Here is a 16,102-nt window from a genome sequence, read left to right on the forward strand (position 1 = left end):
AGTGGTTTAAAAAACCCAATAAACTCACGATAAAAGAAGTTTAAAACATCCAAAACAGCTCAGGCGTGTCATATGGAGAGTGTTCGATTAAAAGTATGCTATTACTTTTAAAATACATTACATAATTAAAAATTTTAAAAATAAATAGTACTCTAAAGTTGTTAGAACATAATTTTTTAAAATAGAATAAAATTACAAATTGTAAACAAATTTTCATATTGCTTGACTAACTAGATTGTTGTCATAAGTCGCGCATTGCAGTACGTCTTAGTTGTTTATAGTTGGCGACATGTTATGTGTGTTAACCATATGGATAACGCGTGTTTCGACGTATCCGATATAAAGCATTGCGGTTATAAAAGAAATATAATCGAACCCGGGTTGGTTCGTTTAGTGAGGGTTCCACCTAACCACTACATCACCCTTACCTTTGCATCAAGACTTAGTAGCGTTAAAACGTATACTACTTGAATTTATACCGTCGAATTAAAACGTATAATATTTGACCCGACTCATTTCCGAACAAAGTTTAAGTCAAAACGTAGACCAACGGAAAACGTACAATAACTTGAATTTATACCGTCAAATGAAAACGTATTATATTTGACCCGGCTCGTTTCCAAACAAAGTTTAAGTCAAAACGTAGACGAATCGAAAACGTACGCAAAAATATGCTTGAAAACATATTATATTTGATCAGACTCGTTTCCAAAAAAAATATGTCGAAACGTGAATTTATATCATATAGGTTGAAACGTGAATTTATACCAATACGTACATTAAGATGACAAAACATAGAACAACTGAAAATGTACATAAAATAAGCATGAAAACACATTATATTTGACCTCACTCGTTTCCGAAAAAAATTACGTCAAATCATAAATTTATACCGACAAGTACATAAAAATAACCACGTGAGAAAATACTTTTTTTTTTCTTTTAAACTAAAGAGAAAATACCTTTTTTTTCTTTTAAACTAAAGAATAAAAATTTGGAGGGTAACTTTAAAAGTTAGAATAAAATGGGTGAAAATGATATTTTATAAAGTGTAGAAGTGTAAATGTCAATGTCAATGTCAATTTCAAAACTCTAAGGACTATTTGTGTCATTTTGAAAACTTGGTGGGCATTTTTATCAATTTAAGGAATATAGTAATGTCACTTATATTTTGTTAACTCGTATCAATTGGTAATTTGTCGGCTTTTGGTAATTTTGTGATGGATTAATATTAAAGTAAGAGACCTAATTAATAATTGGCTAGATGTGTGTGCGTGCTTTATTCTAATTTAATGTCGTTCAATCGTTCCTCATGTGTCTTTGTGAATGTCTTTCATGTGTAGATGCATGTTAGGTTACCTACTTTGTGTTTGTAACTAGTTTAAGGTTTACTGAGCTCGTATCCCATAGGAACGTTGTTTGATAATTTAAAGGAGTTTAGTGTTCTACCTATTCTTGAGACCGAGAGGAGATAGATAGTTGAGATTGTCTTTGGTGCTAGGTATTTAGGTGCAGTGAGACCGAGAGGAGATCTGTCTAAGTTCCCTAGTACTATTTGTTTTCCTAAGTCTTGTCAAGTTGTTTTTAGGTTACCCCGTGCACTCTAGGGTGTATTGTGATTAGTGAGACCGAGAGGATTAGATGAGGCTTCAATTGATAATGAACCTTTGTCGAATAAAAAGTCAATTTTTAAGTTTGAGAAAAAAAACTTAATGTGTTAGCTAACAGACTGAAGAAGGTTATGGGAGACGTTGTTTCTGATACTCAATCGGCGTTTCTTGGTGGGAGATATATTCTAGATGGCCCGTTGGTGGCTAACGAGATCTTATCGTGGGCTAAAAAGACGGGTAAAGATATTTTTTTGTTTAAGATAGATTTTGAAAAAGCCTATGACAACGTTAATTGGGATTTTCTTATATCTATTCTAAAACAAATGAATTTTCCGGAGTTGTGGTGTAAGTGGATTCGTGGTGTGTTGGAGTCCGCTCGGTCTTTGGTTTTAGTTAACGGGTCTCCGACGTTTGAATTTCAGTATCGTAAAGGAATAAGGCAAGGAGATCCTATTTCGCCATTCTTATTTTTATTCATGATGGAGGTTTTCTCGTGTATCTTAAAGAACGCGTGTGAGGTGGGGTATTTAGAAGGAATTCGGTTTTCTAATGACGGGCCGGTATTATCTCATCTTCTATATGCAGACGATGCTATGGTGATGGGGAGGTGGGTGGGAAGTAACTTTGTGAATCTGAAACGTATGCTTCGTATTTTTTTCTTATGCTCCGGGTTAAAGTTTAATATCCATAAATCGGTTTTGTACGGAGTTGGTGTTGGTAGTGATGCGGTTCAAGCGGAGGCTATTTCGCTTGGTTGTAAAAAGGGAGATATTCCTTTTAATTATTTGGGGATAAAGGTGGGGGCAAATATGAACAGAATAGCGAATTGGGAGCCAGTGCTAGAAACCTTTCGGAGTAGGCTATCTAAATGGAAAGCGGATGCTTTATCTATAGGGGGTCGGCTTGTTCTTGTTAAATCGGTGCTGGAAAGTCTCCCTACATATTACTTTCCTTTGTTCAAAGCGCATATGGGGATCATTAAGAAACTCGAGGCTTTAACTCGGAATTTTCTGTGGGGTGGTTCGATTGAGGTTCGGAAGACTAATTGGGTTTCATGGAATAGGGTAGCTTGTCCTATAAAAGATGGTGGTTTGGGAGTTACTAAGTTGGAGGTGTCTAATAAAGCGCTTATTTTAAAATGGATGTGGAGGTACAAGACTGATCCGAAGTCGTTGTGGAGGAAAACTATTGATGCCATTCATGGGGCGGTGCGTAAATGGGAGATCGTTTTGGTTAATAAGGCGATAACGGGAGTTTGGAAGAATATTAGTTCGTTTGGTGCCAAGTTAAGGGTGGAAGGTGTTGGTTTGGATCGCTTGTTTTTTGGAAGTGTGGAAAATGGGGCTCATGTTCGATTCTGGTTAGACTATTGGTGTGGTGAGGAGCCGCTCAAGTATAAGTTTCCTCAATTGTTTAGACTTGAGAAGGATAAAATGTGTAAAGTTGCTGATCGATATGTCAAGAATGGAGAGGATTTTACTATAGCGTGGCATTGGAATAGGTGGCCTTCATCCGATTCTGAGATAAAGGAAAGGGAGGATTGTGAGAGATTATTACAAGGGAAATTACTTAACAGTAACTAAGATGTTTGGAAATGGAGATATAAGAATGAAAATACCTTCTCGGTCTCATCGGCTAAAGAGTGGTTAGCGGGTAAATGCGATTCGGATGGAAGGTTCATTTTTAGATGGTGTAAATGGATCCCGAACAAGTGTAACATTTTTATGTGGCGAGCTGAAACGAATAGGCTACCGACTAAAGGTGCTTTACAGAGGAGGAACATGATAGGAGAAGATTGTATTTGTCGGTTATGCGATGATGGAGAAGAAACCACGGAACATTTGTTTACGGCTTCTGGTATGGTGGCTGGGGTGTGGCATTTGATTTCTAAATGATGTGATATTCCGAGTATATTCGCGTTGATGTGTGTAAAATGCAACATATAAATCACATCAATTAAGGCATAAAACTAACCCTTTTTAAGTACTAATGTTGGAAAAAGAGTGTTTTTGTCTTCCTTTTGTATTTTCAGGATGAAATGAGCTCAAAATCACAAAAGAAGCAAAAAGATAACTAATTCTAGCATAAATACAAGAAAAGGAACAAAAGTAGACTGCCCGGACCCTCAACGGCACCTCCCAAGGCAAAGAAGAGAAAACAGAGACTGAACACGCCCCGTGTCCAGCGAACACGGGGGCGTGCCCAGGAAGCAGCAGAAAAGACAAACCAGTAGAAGCTTCCATTGCCCACCACGGGGCCGTGTCCAGCGGGCACGGGGGCGTGGTGAAAGTACAGCAGGCGCATTAATTGTAATTGCGAATTACAATCAATGAAGAGAGAGAATGTCAGACGGGCACGGGGGCGTGTCCAGCGGACACGGGGCCGTGCCCAACCTTCTGTTAAGCCTATAAATAGGGGTGCTTGGCTTCATTCCATTTCATCCCTTGGCACACCACCTCTCTCACACTTCATCCACCACCCACCACCACCATAACACCATCATCCACCACCATCATCCATTGTCCATCGTAGAGTGTGTGAGTCGTCTCGGGATCCAAGATTGATCGTAAGAGTTCTTGACAATCAAGGCCATGTTTGCCTAAGTCTCTTACATCACTTGGTAAAGACAAGTGTTTAGTATAATACTTTTTATTTTTAATCTTTTGCACTTTTTATTTGGTTTTGTATTAATGACTTTAATAACTAGTTACTTATGTTGAAGGTGATCTTTCCTTATCGTTTGTCCGTGGTGTCTTGGCGTTATTTTACTGTCTATATAAAATAAAAGATTTTCACCATTCATATCTCCACGGTCTATATGGAGGTATGTTGGCTACCTGGTCGGGGGTTAAGGGAACGGTTTGGTAAGGGTCTTGCCCTTGTTCAGCGTTTAGAGGTCCTGCTTGGGACCTGGGTTACATTTAGTAGGATCTCCTTCAATGCCCATAGGTATTGGATGGCGGGGATCCAAACTCTTTGACCCCCTCATAAGTTAACTACTATTAATACTATAATCCGGCTATTTAGGACTGTATCCCTGCTGACTCAGACTACTTAGCCGAGGGTAACGTCACCGCCGAAAGCGGGGCCTACCACAATTTGCATTAATAACTTAATTCATTATCTTCCAATAATCCGACCCTTTAGGATTGTATCCTTGCTGACTCAAACTACTGGGTTGAGGGTAACGTCGCCTTCAAAAGAGGGGCCTACTACAATAACTAAGATAATCTCTTAAACAAGTGCAAAAGTGCGAAAATAATCAAAGGTTATACTAATACACGTGTCGGATCCAAGTGATTCATCTTGTCTATCTGTTTTTATTTTATTTTATTTTTCAGCATTTAGTTAGTTTTTATTTTTCTTAGTTTAAAACATTTTTCTCACTTTTTGATTTGGTTAGACGTTGAGGATAAACCGGTATTAAAAGCTCTTGTGTCCTTGGACGACCTCGGTATCTTACCAACACTATACTACGTCCACGATGGGTGCACTTGCCCATATGTGTGTTTAGTGTTAGTAAATATCGTGTTTTATAAATTTAAAACTTGGCTAAAAGTGTAAAAAGGGGCTTAAATATATATCAAAATTATAACACACTTCACGCACATCACGCGTTTTCAGTTAAAGATCTTCTAGAGTTACACAATAGCATCCCCGCAACTCCTTTGAAGAAGACGATTTTATATGGGGTTATTATTATTACATGTTGGCGGATTTGGAAGTGGAGAAATGAGACTATCTTCCAAAACAAAAAGGCTAAGGTCGTGGAAATTGTGTCCGATGTTAAAGTTATTGGTTTTTTGTGGTATAGGTATAGATTCAAAAAGGATACGGTAGGTTGGGATAAATGGTGTAATTTCGAGTTGATGTAATTTGTTTAGGGTCGCTATCTCCGTCTTGGAGATAGTCGTCCTTGTGTTCTATGAAAGTTTATTCTTAAAAAAAAATAGATGAAGTTTCAATATTGTTTTATAATTATAAAAAAAATTAATAATTGTTTAAATTGGATAATTTCAATGAAGCAATCATGAATTTGACAATTATATTGTGACTTTTTTTTTATATGACATTTGTTGTAAACTGGTGTGCCTCATAATTAAAATATTAGGAATTCAAATATGGAGAGTGTAAATATTTATTTAGTTAAACTAAATAAAATATAGAAATTGTTGTTAAAAAATACTTTCTACTTCTGTCTATGAGAACCAGTTTTATTCTACTTATTTTAATAAGAGTTAATTGCCCGGATAGTCTCTGTGGTTAAATGTTTTTTTCACATTCAGTCCCCACCTTTTGAAAATAGCAGGTATGCTCCCTATGGTCTGTTATTTTGTTACTCGGATAGTCCCTGAGTAGATGTCAGTTAGTTTGGAAATAGCAGGTATGCTTCATATGGTTTGTCATTTTGTTACTTGGATAGTCCCCTGATATTTACTCAGGGGACTATCCAAGTAACAAAATGACAAACCATAGGGAGCATACCTGCTATTTCCAAAAAGTGAGGATTAAACGTGAAAAAACATGAAACCACAGAGACCTTTCGGGCAATTAACTCTTTTAATAAAATTAATATATACTAATAATTTCAGAACAAACTGAAGAAACAATATTAAAACTATGAACTTTTCAATGTTAAAAAAAGGCTTAAATAACATTACCGAATTAAATTAAAAAAATAAAAACCCTTGGTTTTTTTAAATGGTGGATATAGTGACTTGTATTAAAAGACTAGAAAGGTTCTAGAACACATAATATTAGAAATCTCAAAGTCGATCATAAGTTATCTAGACTATCTTATCTAATGAATGAACTCCTTAGGGTAAAAAGTAATTTTACGACGTTTTGTTTCATATCACTTACCTAAAGAAATATTGACAAAGAAAACCCTTAAATAGAGAAGACTCGAATAACTCAATAAAGTTTCTTAACAGTTTTTTTCAATTACGCCGATGAACCCTTTTGCTAGTTTAGTTTTGATTTTTTTAGTCTATACACCGGTTGAAGATGAATCGAGCCGCCTTGTGTACACTGGTTGAAGACCGAATCAAGCCGCCTTGTACACACCCTTATAATCACCAAGATAAGTATTATATTTTTCTATCATATTACGCGCGCACCTCTCTATAAAAATAAAAAGGAAACTTAGAACAATGGAAATCCGATCATGGCTTGGGAAAACACAAAGTTGATTTAATTTTATTAATATTTATTTATATTTATACAACATATTTCAGAATTATTTCCATATGTTAAGCATGTATTAGGGAATATGCTGAATTATGTGGGTACTCGTGTAAGTAGAGGAGGCATGTAACAGCTGTACTTTGGAGTTTGGTCGGTTGGCCCTAATCATTAGTTTCAACAGTGGCTAAAAAAGACGCATTATTCTTTCTTCAGGGAGTTTAAGTGTAAATTTCTACTCCTTTTGAAGGGGTCAGGTCAACATTTCAATGCGGTTAGGGCGGTCGCTTTGGTCCTTCAGTTGGCCCGGGTCAGCCGACTTTTTCTTTTTCATTGACTCGTTGTTCCGGCTTGTAGATTTTGCATATGCGTTTGTACGTTGCTATACTTTTGTCTCTTAATGATACAACGGTGCTAAAAAGAAAGAAAAGGTTTTTTTTTTTTTTTTTTTAAATTTATTTAATGCCCGTCATAAAACACGTCAACTGAAAAAGTAAGACAAATATCTATACAATATCTAATTGGTCGATTTGCTATCATTATTGCATGCGGTATTTTAGGTACAAGTGATATTCATCTATCTATACTATCTATACTTTCTTTAAAAAAAAATTCAAGTAATATAAGAAAAGCTGATGTGTTAGCAGGAGAGGATGTCCAACAAGTCTTTTCTTATCTTATTATTACATCATAAAGCCAATATATAAATCACTTTAAAATTCAAAGTTGGCCCACATTTAGATTCTAAAGGTCTGCTGAGGGGACACGTCTGCCCAATATTTTATAATCAAACATCAGTTCTTAATATCTCTGTCTACTCTCTCTCAATATTTTATAATCAAACGTCTGCCCAATATTTTATAATCAAACATCTGCCCTCAACATTTTATAATCAAACATCAGTTCTCAATAAACATCTGTTGAGATTCAAAATTCTGGCTCCACATTTAAAATTCAAACCATATATTCTATTTTAATCCTATAAATAAGGGTTAATAATCTGGCTCCACATTCAAATCTCTCCCGCTCACATCTGTGATCGTATCTCTCTCCCTCTCAAATCCATCTTTCTCGTGATTATGGCTACATGTTATCGTTCCAGTATCATTTTTCAAACATCGTCGTTTCAATGAAGGTTCTTATCACACATCAGCCTTTCAATATCTCTGTCTACTCTCTCTCAACTCTCTCTCTCTAAAACTGTAGAGATAGAGAAGAGGATGAAGACGACAGAGGCGTTGCATTTAACATCGATTTGAATGGTAGTTTAAAAAAATGGATATTTTTTGATTTTTTCTTTTTATCACAATCTGAAGTTTTCTATGCTAAATGTTCTTCAGGTAGATCTTGCTGGATTTCTTATTTGGTGTTGAAGTCTTCAGTTCGTTGGCCGAGCTTCCGAATGTGATGAAGGTTATAAAATCAGACCTTTATAAACAAACTCAATACGTTATAATCTCAGTTGTTTGAAATTCATACAATCTGCTGCGGGTTATTATAGGTTTGTATTAAAAGAAGAATAAAGTTAAATTAAACACAAAGAAAGATTATTAATAATGTTCATTTAAATGATGATTATGTGTATGATTTTGGGCAGATGATGATGATGTAGAACCTGCAATAGTTACTACTAAACGCAAGAAAGCATCTGCTACTGCTGTAAGATAACATTTTATCTTACTAGAGTAATGGTCTTTCCTGCAGATGATGATGATGATGATGATGATTGTTCTACAGTTGTTTGCAGTGTCATTGTTTCAACTTCGTGTAAAGTATGTGTTTTTTGCTACTCCAGTTTTAAAATTTTGAATTCTTAATTTTCCAGTGATATACTCTAATTCTCGGTTTATATTTCAGTCTAATCCCAGTTGTTTGAAATTCATACAATCTGCTGCGGTTTATTATAGGTTTGTATTAAAAGAAGCATAAAGTTAAATTAAACACAAAGAAAGATTATTAATAATGTTCATTTAATGATGATTATGTATATGATTTTGGGCAGATGATGATGATGTAGAACCCGCAGGAAAGACCTGATGTTGATGAATTTCAAAATCCTTCCGTGGAGTTCATGGCGACTCGAAGATATACATTGATGCAATTTAAATCTAAAAGCACTAAATTTGTAGCTAAAACACTAAATTTTTGTTGTTAGGTTCGTAAATTTCTTGGTGGTGTTGTTAGATTTTAAAGTTTGGTTGTAATTTTAAGCTGAATTAGTATTATTATCTAATTTTTATTATCATCGTGTAATTGCAGATTGGGACTTTTGATGTATAAGTGAAATTGTTTCTGAGTTTAATTAGATTATGTTGATATTGTATCAATTTCTGTTAGTGTATAGAGAACATCTGCTCTAAATCATCATCTGCTGATCTAACGGCTGTTTGACTTGCTACTGTTGTCAATTGCTATCATCTGTTGTTGCCAACATCTGATTGACTTGCTACTGTTGGAAACATGAGAGGCTTAAACAGATGTTCGCAATATCTTTGTATTTCAAACTATTGCTCTATATTTAAATGTCAAAGGTCTGGCCCACATTCAAGAGTGTAAACTACTGCTCATAGCTAAGAAAGTATAACTTAGCAGATGTTTGCTTTGGTAAACATATAGCATAGCAGTGATAAAAAAATTGCCGGTAATTTCAAATTCAAAATGCCTCGGGATATGTACTTTGCAATTAATGCACGTCACTCAATCACTTCTTTCTTATGTTAAAGGCGTCTTATAGGTAAATGAATAGGTTATTTTTAATTATAATAACGTGTTTAATTTTATATTTTTCCCATGTAAAGGCATTAAAAGCCTAACGACTGTCGCATCATATTCTTTAGTCATAACCGCCTTCATTGGGTATATAAAATACATTGGGCAGTGGTTTTGATCATTACCGTTTTCATCCATCTACTCAATCATCTTCAAAAGTTTGTTGACGAGATTTTCACAAGGCTCCCTTCAGAATGGAAAGAAATGGGTTTCAAGCGATTGTTTACGAGATTTTCACAAGGCTCTCTGCAGAAGATATTGTTCGTTTTAAATGTCTTTCCAAGAATTTTTATAGCGAATTGTCAAGTAATGCATTTCAGATGATGCATGCTCTCCGAAGAGGAGATTCAGTACAAAAGAAACTATTATCCTTTAAAGACACGTCAATTGTCATTGACGATGTAGTTGCTGGTACTTTGAATGTTGTTAGAAGCAAAACCTTAAGTTTTCCTAACAATGTCCACCCTAGCAACTTACGTATTCTATCGTCATTTAATGGTTTGTTGTTAGTTTACAATCAAGGGATTTGCTGTCAGTTGATTCTTTGGAATCCAACTACCAGGCGCTATAAGGTTTTGTGTGATGAGTACTTCAATTACAGTCATCAAAGAAACTCTGATACTGGTGGAATTAATTTTGATCAGTTCAATGATCTGAAAGTGCTGAACATCAGATGTTACCGTAATGTAACTACTGCTCGTGTTTACTCACGACGTCGTGAGTCATGGAGAACAATAAATGCTGGCAGCGTAAACAATTATGGTTCAAGTGGTTATTCATGGTCTACGGGAGTTTATGCTGATAAAACCATATATTTTATGGTTTCAAATTATTGGTATCCACTAGGTGAGAGGAACATCGTTGCTTTTGATGTTCTAAGTGAGACTTTCAGAATGCTTCATTTTCCCGAGAGTATTGTAGTCAATCCTTGCCAAGGGCATTTTTTGACCATCGGAAAGAGGCTGCATATGATTGTTATTGGAAAGTCTGCTGAGCTAACTGCTTATTTGCTCAGATATGAAGAAGAAGGCTGGATGAAGGTGTTTGTTTTTAATAATCCTCGTGTAGTTGATTATGTAGATAGGCGCCGAAGGACTAATATAATTGAAGACAACAAATGGCTGATAACAAGCATCTGGGAGGATATGATTGAAGTTGATCTCAGTAACGAACTTCTGAAATACCTCCAACATGTTGACAACTTCAATGGTCCGAAAGGAGCTTTACTTATCGAGACTACTGTTTCACCAATTGATTAGGAATTAGGATCCTGTATTTTATTGAATGCTATTTGTTGTTTTGACAATTGTATTTTATATATAATTAGTTATGTTAAAATTATTAATCAAAGCTCTGTTATTTGTTGCGTTAAAATTTTATTGAATGAATATTGATGTTTGAGAGTGTAAAAGCTTGTAATATTGGCAAAGGTCTGTTTAAATGATCAAAGCTCTTTTATTGCGAACAGATGTTTCAAAATAAAACAGTGGTTGATACATCTGTTGACTTGGGTCAACAGATGGATGAACTTTGTATGTTGTTTGACACTTGTAGTTTTTATATAATTAGTTCTGTTAAAATTATTAACCATGTTTGTTATTTAAATTAAGTAAATAAATACTTAGGTTTGAGAGTGTAAAAGCTTGTAATATTGGCAAAGGTATGTTTAAATGATCAAAGCTCTGTTATTGGGAACAGATGTTTGAAAATAAACAGTGGTTGATACATCTGTTGACTTTGGTCACCAGATGTATGAAAACAGATGTTTGTAACTACTGTTAAGAAAACTGTGGTTGAAACCGCTATTTTGTTAAAATGGTGGTTTAAAACCACTGTTGTGTTAAAATAGTGTTTTGTGGAGGTTGAAGGGGATTGAAATGACTGATGGGTTAAAATATTGTTTTTTTGGAGAAGGAAGTGTCACACCTCGAAATATCAGAGCATTGGCGTGACTGGACCGGTATCTTCATTGCACAGCGGAAGCAAATATAAGCTAAGACTTCTAGAAATTGAACGCCCACTAAGTACTCGAGTCTCCAATGGTTCTCCAATTCCAACCGTGCCATGATTTCTGATAAGCAACCTGAGAAAGAAACATGCGAAAAATCAACATAAAGTTGAGCGAGTTCATAGTTTGTTTGTAAAAGATTTGAAATAAATCTTTTTGAATAACCGGTTTTTGTTGTATTGTTGAGAAAACGAATTTAAAATCATTTTCTTGTCAAGTTATATGGAAACTTGGTATGAAAACATGGTATGTATCTTGTATAAACCATGTATTCTTGTATAAATCATATATTCTTGTATAAATCATGTATTTCTGTATGTATCTTGTTGTTAATGGGTTGCAAGGCCATTAACATGTGACACGACATAGAAAGCCACCAAACCTTAGGCATTTTCTAGTTGGCATATTCTGAGACACAAAAGCACTGCTTGGTACTCGTTCTCACCAAGAGTGAGGCTGCCCGACACCCGTTAGATCTAACCTTTTGTTCTGCCGTCTAGGTATATTGTTGATTAATGGTGCTTATGGTACCCTATCCGTGACACGATTTCTCGTATCATTTCTCGTATCAATTCTTGTATCATTTCTCGATTCTTGTATTCATCATACCATTTGTAAACATCGTAACATTTGTATCTTGTAAACTCTTGTAATTGTATTTTCCCGTAGTTTAGAAAACTAGAATTTGTGTGTATGCACATTTCGAAAAATTACGCTTGTTTGCAAAAACCGGTATAAAACATAAGCTTTTCGTAAACCATTTGTGTTTGTTAAAACTTGCTTGTAAAATGGTTTATGAATATGTAATTCTTGTATGCTTTGTAAAATGTGCATGTCTTTCCACCCCGAAAACATTTAGAAAAATGTAAAACCGTAAAACGGTGGAGTTATGAACTCACCTGAATATTCCTGTGCAAAGCTAGCTATATACGACTTTGTGATGTCGTTTCCAAGACGAGACTCGCTGGCGTGCATTCTACAATATTCCTAACACGGAATATCTTATGAGTTTCTAATTAATGCGGTAACTAATCTACGTGTCACCGAGCTTTACCGAGTCGTTAATCGAGCGAATTGACGGTACGTTGTTAACTTAATGATTAAGTTAAACTTTTATCGCCCCGATAAGTTGTTTGTGTATATAGGAATATTCGTAAGAAAGTAATATACAATAAACTTGTATTATATATATATATATTGCGTCTTGTATGCTATTTGTCAAAATACACGTGTGTGCCGTTTCGACGTTTGTAATAAATATAAAAAGTTATATTTATTTTGCGAAAGTATTAACGAGTTTGCTTTAAGTTTGAAATAAATATAAAGCTATATTTATTCTTATAAGGAATTCGTGTGGTACGATAATAGAAACAAATATAAAAATTATATTTATTTTTATAAAACGAATTCGTGTTACGCGATGTTTGAAATAAATATATATATATATATATACTATATTTATCTATAAAAAGATTCGAGTTTACGTTTGAAATAAATATAATAACTATATTTATTTTGTAAAACGAAGGCATGTTCGGCGTTTATATTGATTTATAAAATATTTGTTGAACTTCCGAAGTTTAAAATACTATATTTATTTGTTGTCGAAATAATTTTCGAATCGGCGTTTCCGTAAACTGTAAAGTGTTGTCTAATGTAATTGTATGTTTGTATTTGCTTTTATAAAATGAAATTCTTGAATCCGATAGTTCGTTTTATATCACTAATTGTCGTTTTAATAAAAACACGTTTTGTTTTATAATAAAACTCATTTTATTTTACGGATTTTCTCGAAAAACGGGCAGAGTTTCCTCTGTTTTTAGACGCCCCCGACGACACAAGTCGTCGTTATTTTATCAAAATTCAATCGAGACTCAATCATCAACATATGTAATTTTCGTAAAAATGACGAAATATAAACTAAATAGTAAACTAAATCGATTTGAGCTCGTTCACGTAATATTATATAAAAATAACAAAACAACTTTTGTCGTTAAACCTTTACCATTTCTCGTGTCGAAACGTAACTGAGTTGACCGAGTCAACTAAGTTGACCGGTTGAGTTGACTGAGTCAAACGGGTAGACTCGGGTTGACCGTGTTGACTCAGTTTGACCTAGTCGACCCGAACCAATCTCTGAACCGAACTGAGCCGTTGACTGAGTTGACTAACTTTGACCGCTGACCCGAGCTGATCTGGTGACCGCTGTTGACCGAACCGAGTCACGAACCCGAAGCAAACCCGAACCATATGTTGACTAGCTGACTACCTTAACTTGTTAGATTTGGACCCGAACTGAGTTAACTCGGTTTAACCGAGTTAACTCAAACCAGAACTCGAAACCACCCTTGACTCGTTTGGGCCCAGAACTGAATCCACGAGGCCTGACCAGCCACCACCAACACCGCCGTGGCTCCGGCGAGACACCGCCGTCGTCGACATACGTCGTTCCGATTATCCGGAGATCCTGTCGGAGAACGAAACCACCACCGGATAAACGAATCGACCACCGGATAACAGAACCGACCGGCGGTCCAAGACTCCGACCGCCGGTTCTCTATCACTCTCGGTCTCTCTCTCTCTCGGTCTCTCTCTCTCTTTGAAGCGCCGTCGCACCACCACCGGTTAATGGTGGTGGTGCTCCGATTTAGCTATCGAAACAGAAAAAGGGGGGTGGGTGTCGGTTGTTGTTTTACCAGAGAAAGGAAGGAGAAAAGGGGGGGTTGCTGTGCTCGTTGGGGAAGAAAGGACCGCCGGAAAACTCCACGGCCGCCGCTAAGGCGGCGCCGTCGCCGTTTGCCGGAATCCGGCCGGTGCCGAGTGAGAGAGATATTGGTGTGTGTGTGTGTATTGGTTTGACTGTGATTTGTGGGAATGAGAAAATAAGAGCCTGGTGTTCTTATTTATAAACAGAATACACTTTTGTGGGTTTTGGGCTTGGGCCCAAGGCCTACAAGCCCAATTCCCGCATGTAAGTGGCCCAAAAATCTTCTGCGAGACCCGTCATTAAAACCCAAACTCCTCGTAAGGCCATAAATTATAAGTTTTGGTCCAAAGATAATTAAAATTGTGTATGTAGTCATTGTCGCGTCTTGATCGCCGGTTGCGTAAAAAGCGCGTAGATTGCGTCGTTTCCCGTTTCTAATCCGTTTTTCGATCCGGTTTCAAATACGGTTATTAAAATTTGAAAACGAAACAAAATATATCATAATATATTAATATCGAGACTACATTCGAGTCCGGTGCTTCCGTTTCATCGTTGTTTGTCGGTACGTGACTGTTTCCGCGTTCTTCGTTCTCGTTTGCGTGTTGTCGTACGGAAGCACTATAAATTCGCGAATCTAAATCATAAGTATAAAATATTCGTATAAAATTCGTTATTGTTGGCGTTGTCAGTATTTTGTACGATTTTGATTCGTTATCGCTTACCATTCAACAGGTTCCTCCAAAAACCATCGTTCGCGCACTGTAAAGTCGGATAGACGTTCCTTGGCACTCCATGGGCCTAATTAAGTTAATTTGCGCTATAAACACTATTTAATGTCGCGTAAATCGCCTGTTAGTCACGTAATTAAGAGCGTAAATTACCGGTTGTCACAGGAGGATTCTTGAATTAATGTTTATATAATGACTGTAGTTAAAGCTCAGTGTTTTAATCCACTGATAGACTATCCACTGATAGTTATAGTCAGCTACTGTTTTCATTTTCAGCACTGTAATATTGGCAAAGGTATGTTTAAATGATCAAAGCTCTGTTATTGGGAACAAATGTTTGAAAATAAAACAGTAGTTGGTACATCTGTTAACTTTGTTCAACAGATGGATGAAAATAGATGTTTGGAACTATTGTTGAGAAAACTGTGGTTGAAACAGCTGTTTGGTTAAAATGGTGGTTTAAAACTAGTGTTTGGTTAAAATAGTGTTTTGTGGAGGTTGAAGGGGATTGAAACAACTGATGGGTTAAAATATTGTTTTTTGGGAGAAGGAACATGCTTGAACCACTGTTTATAAAGTGGTTGTTCTTAAAGGTCAGTGTTTTAATTCACTGATAGTCTATCCACTGATAGTTATAGTCAGTTACTGTTTTCATTTTCAGCACTGTAAACTACTGATATTGACTCATCAGTGGTTTCCTAACAACTGTCATCCATTATTCATCAGAGGTTCTCACGTGGACAGTATTTAGCCATCAGATCTTCTGTAACTGTTGCCACGCCAGCATTCACTTTTTCCATCTATAAAACCCTGATCAAAACCCCAAACAGGGTTTTTACTGTCGAGTCGAATTCAAAATTCCTTTCAAAAGCAGTTTTCATCAAATTCTCTCAAATCACTCATCTTCTTCCTTTGTTCTTAACTACCTTTGATTTATCATGGATCTGCCATTCAAAATCCATCATAACTACGTGAGTACACTTGCAAAAACAAGTAAAAACACAGGTTTTCATTCCGTGATTCATGCACTTTCATCTTCAAAGTACAAAACTTTGTTGACTTGCAATGAAACCATCTACGTGGATACCCAACGAGA

The sequence above is a fragment of the Helianthus annuus genome, chromosome 6, assembly GCF_002127325.2.
Source record: "Helianthus annuus cultivar XRQ/B chromosome 6, HanXRQr2.0-SUNRISE, whole genome shotgun sequence".
In the NCBI taxonomy this organism is placed as follows: domain Eukaryota; kingdom Viridiplantae; phylum Streptophyta; class Magnoliopsida; order Asterales; family Asteraceae; genus Helianthus; species Helianthus annuus.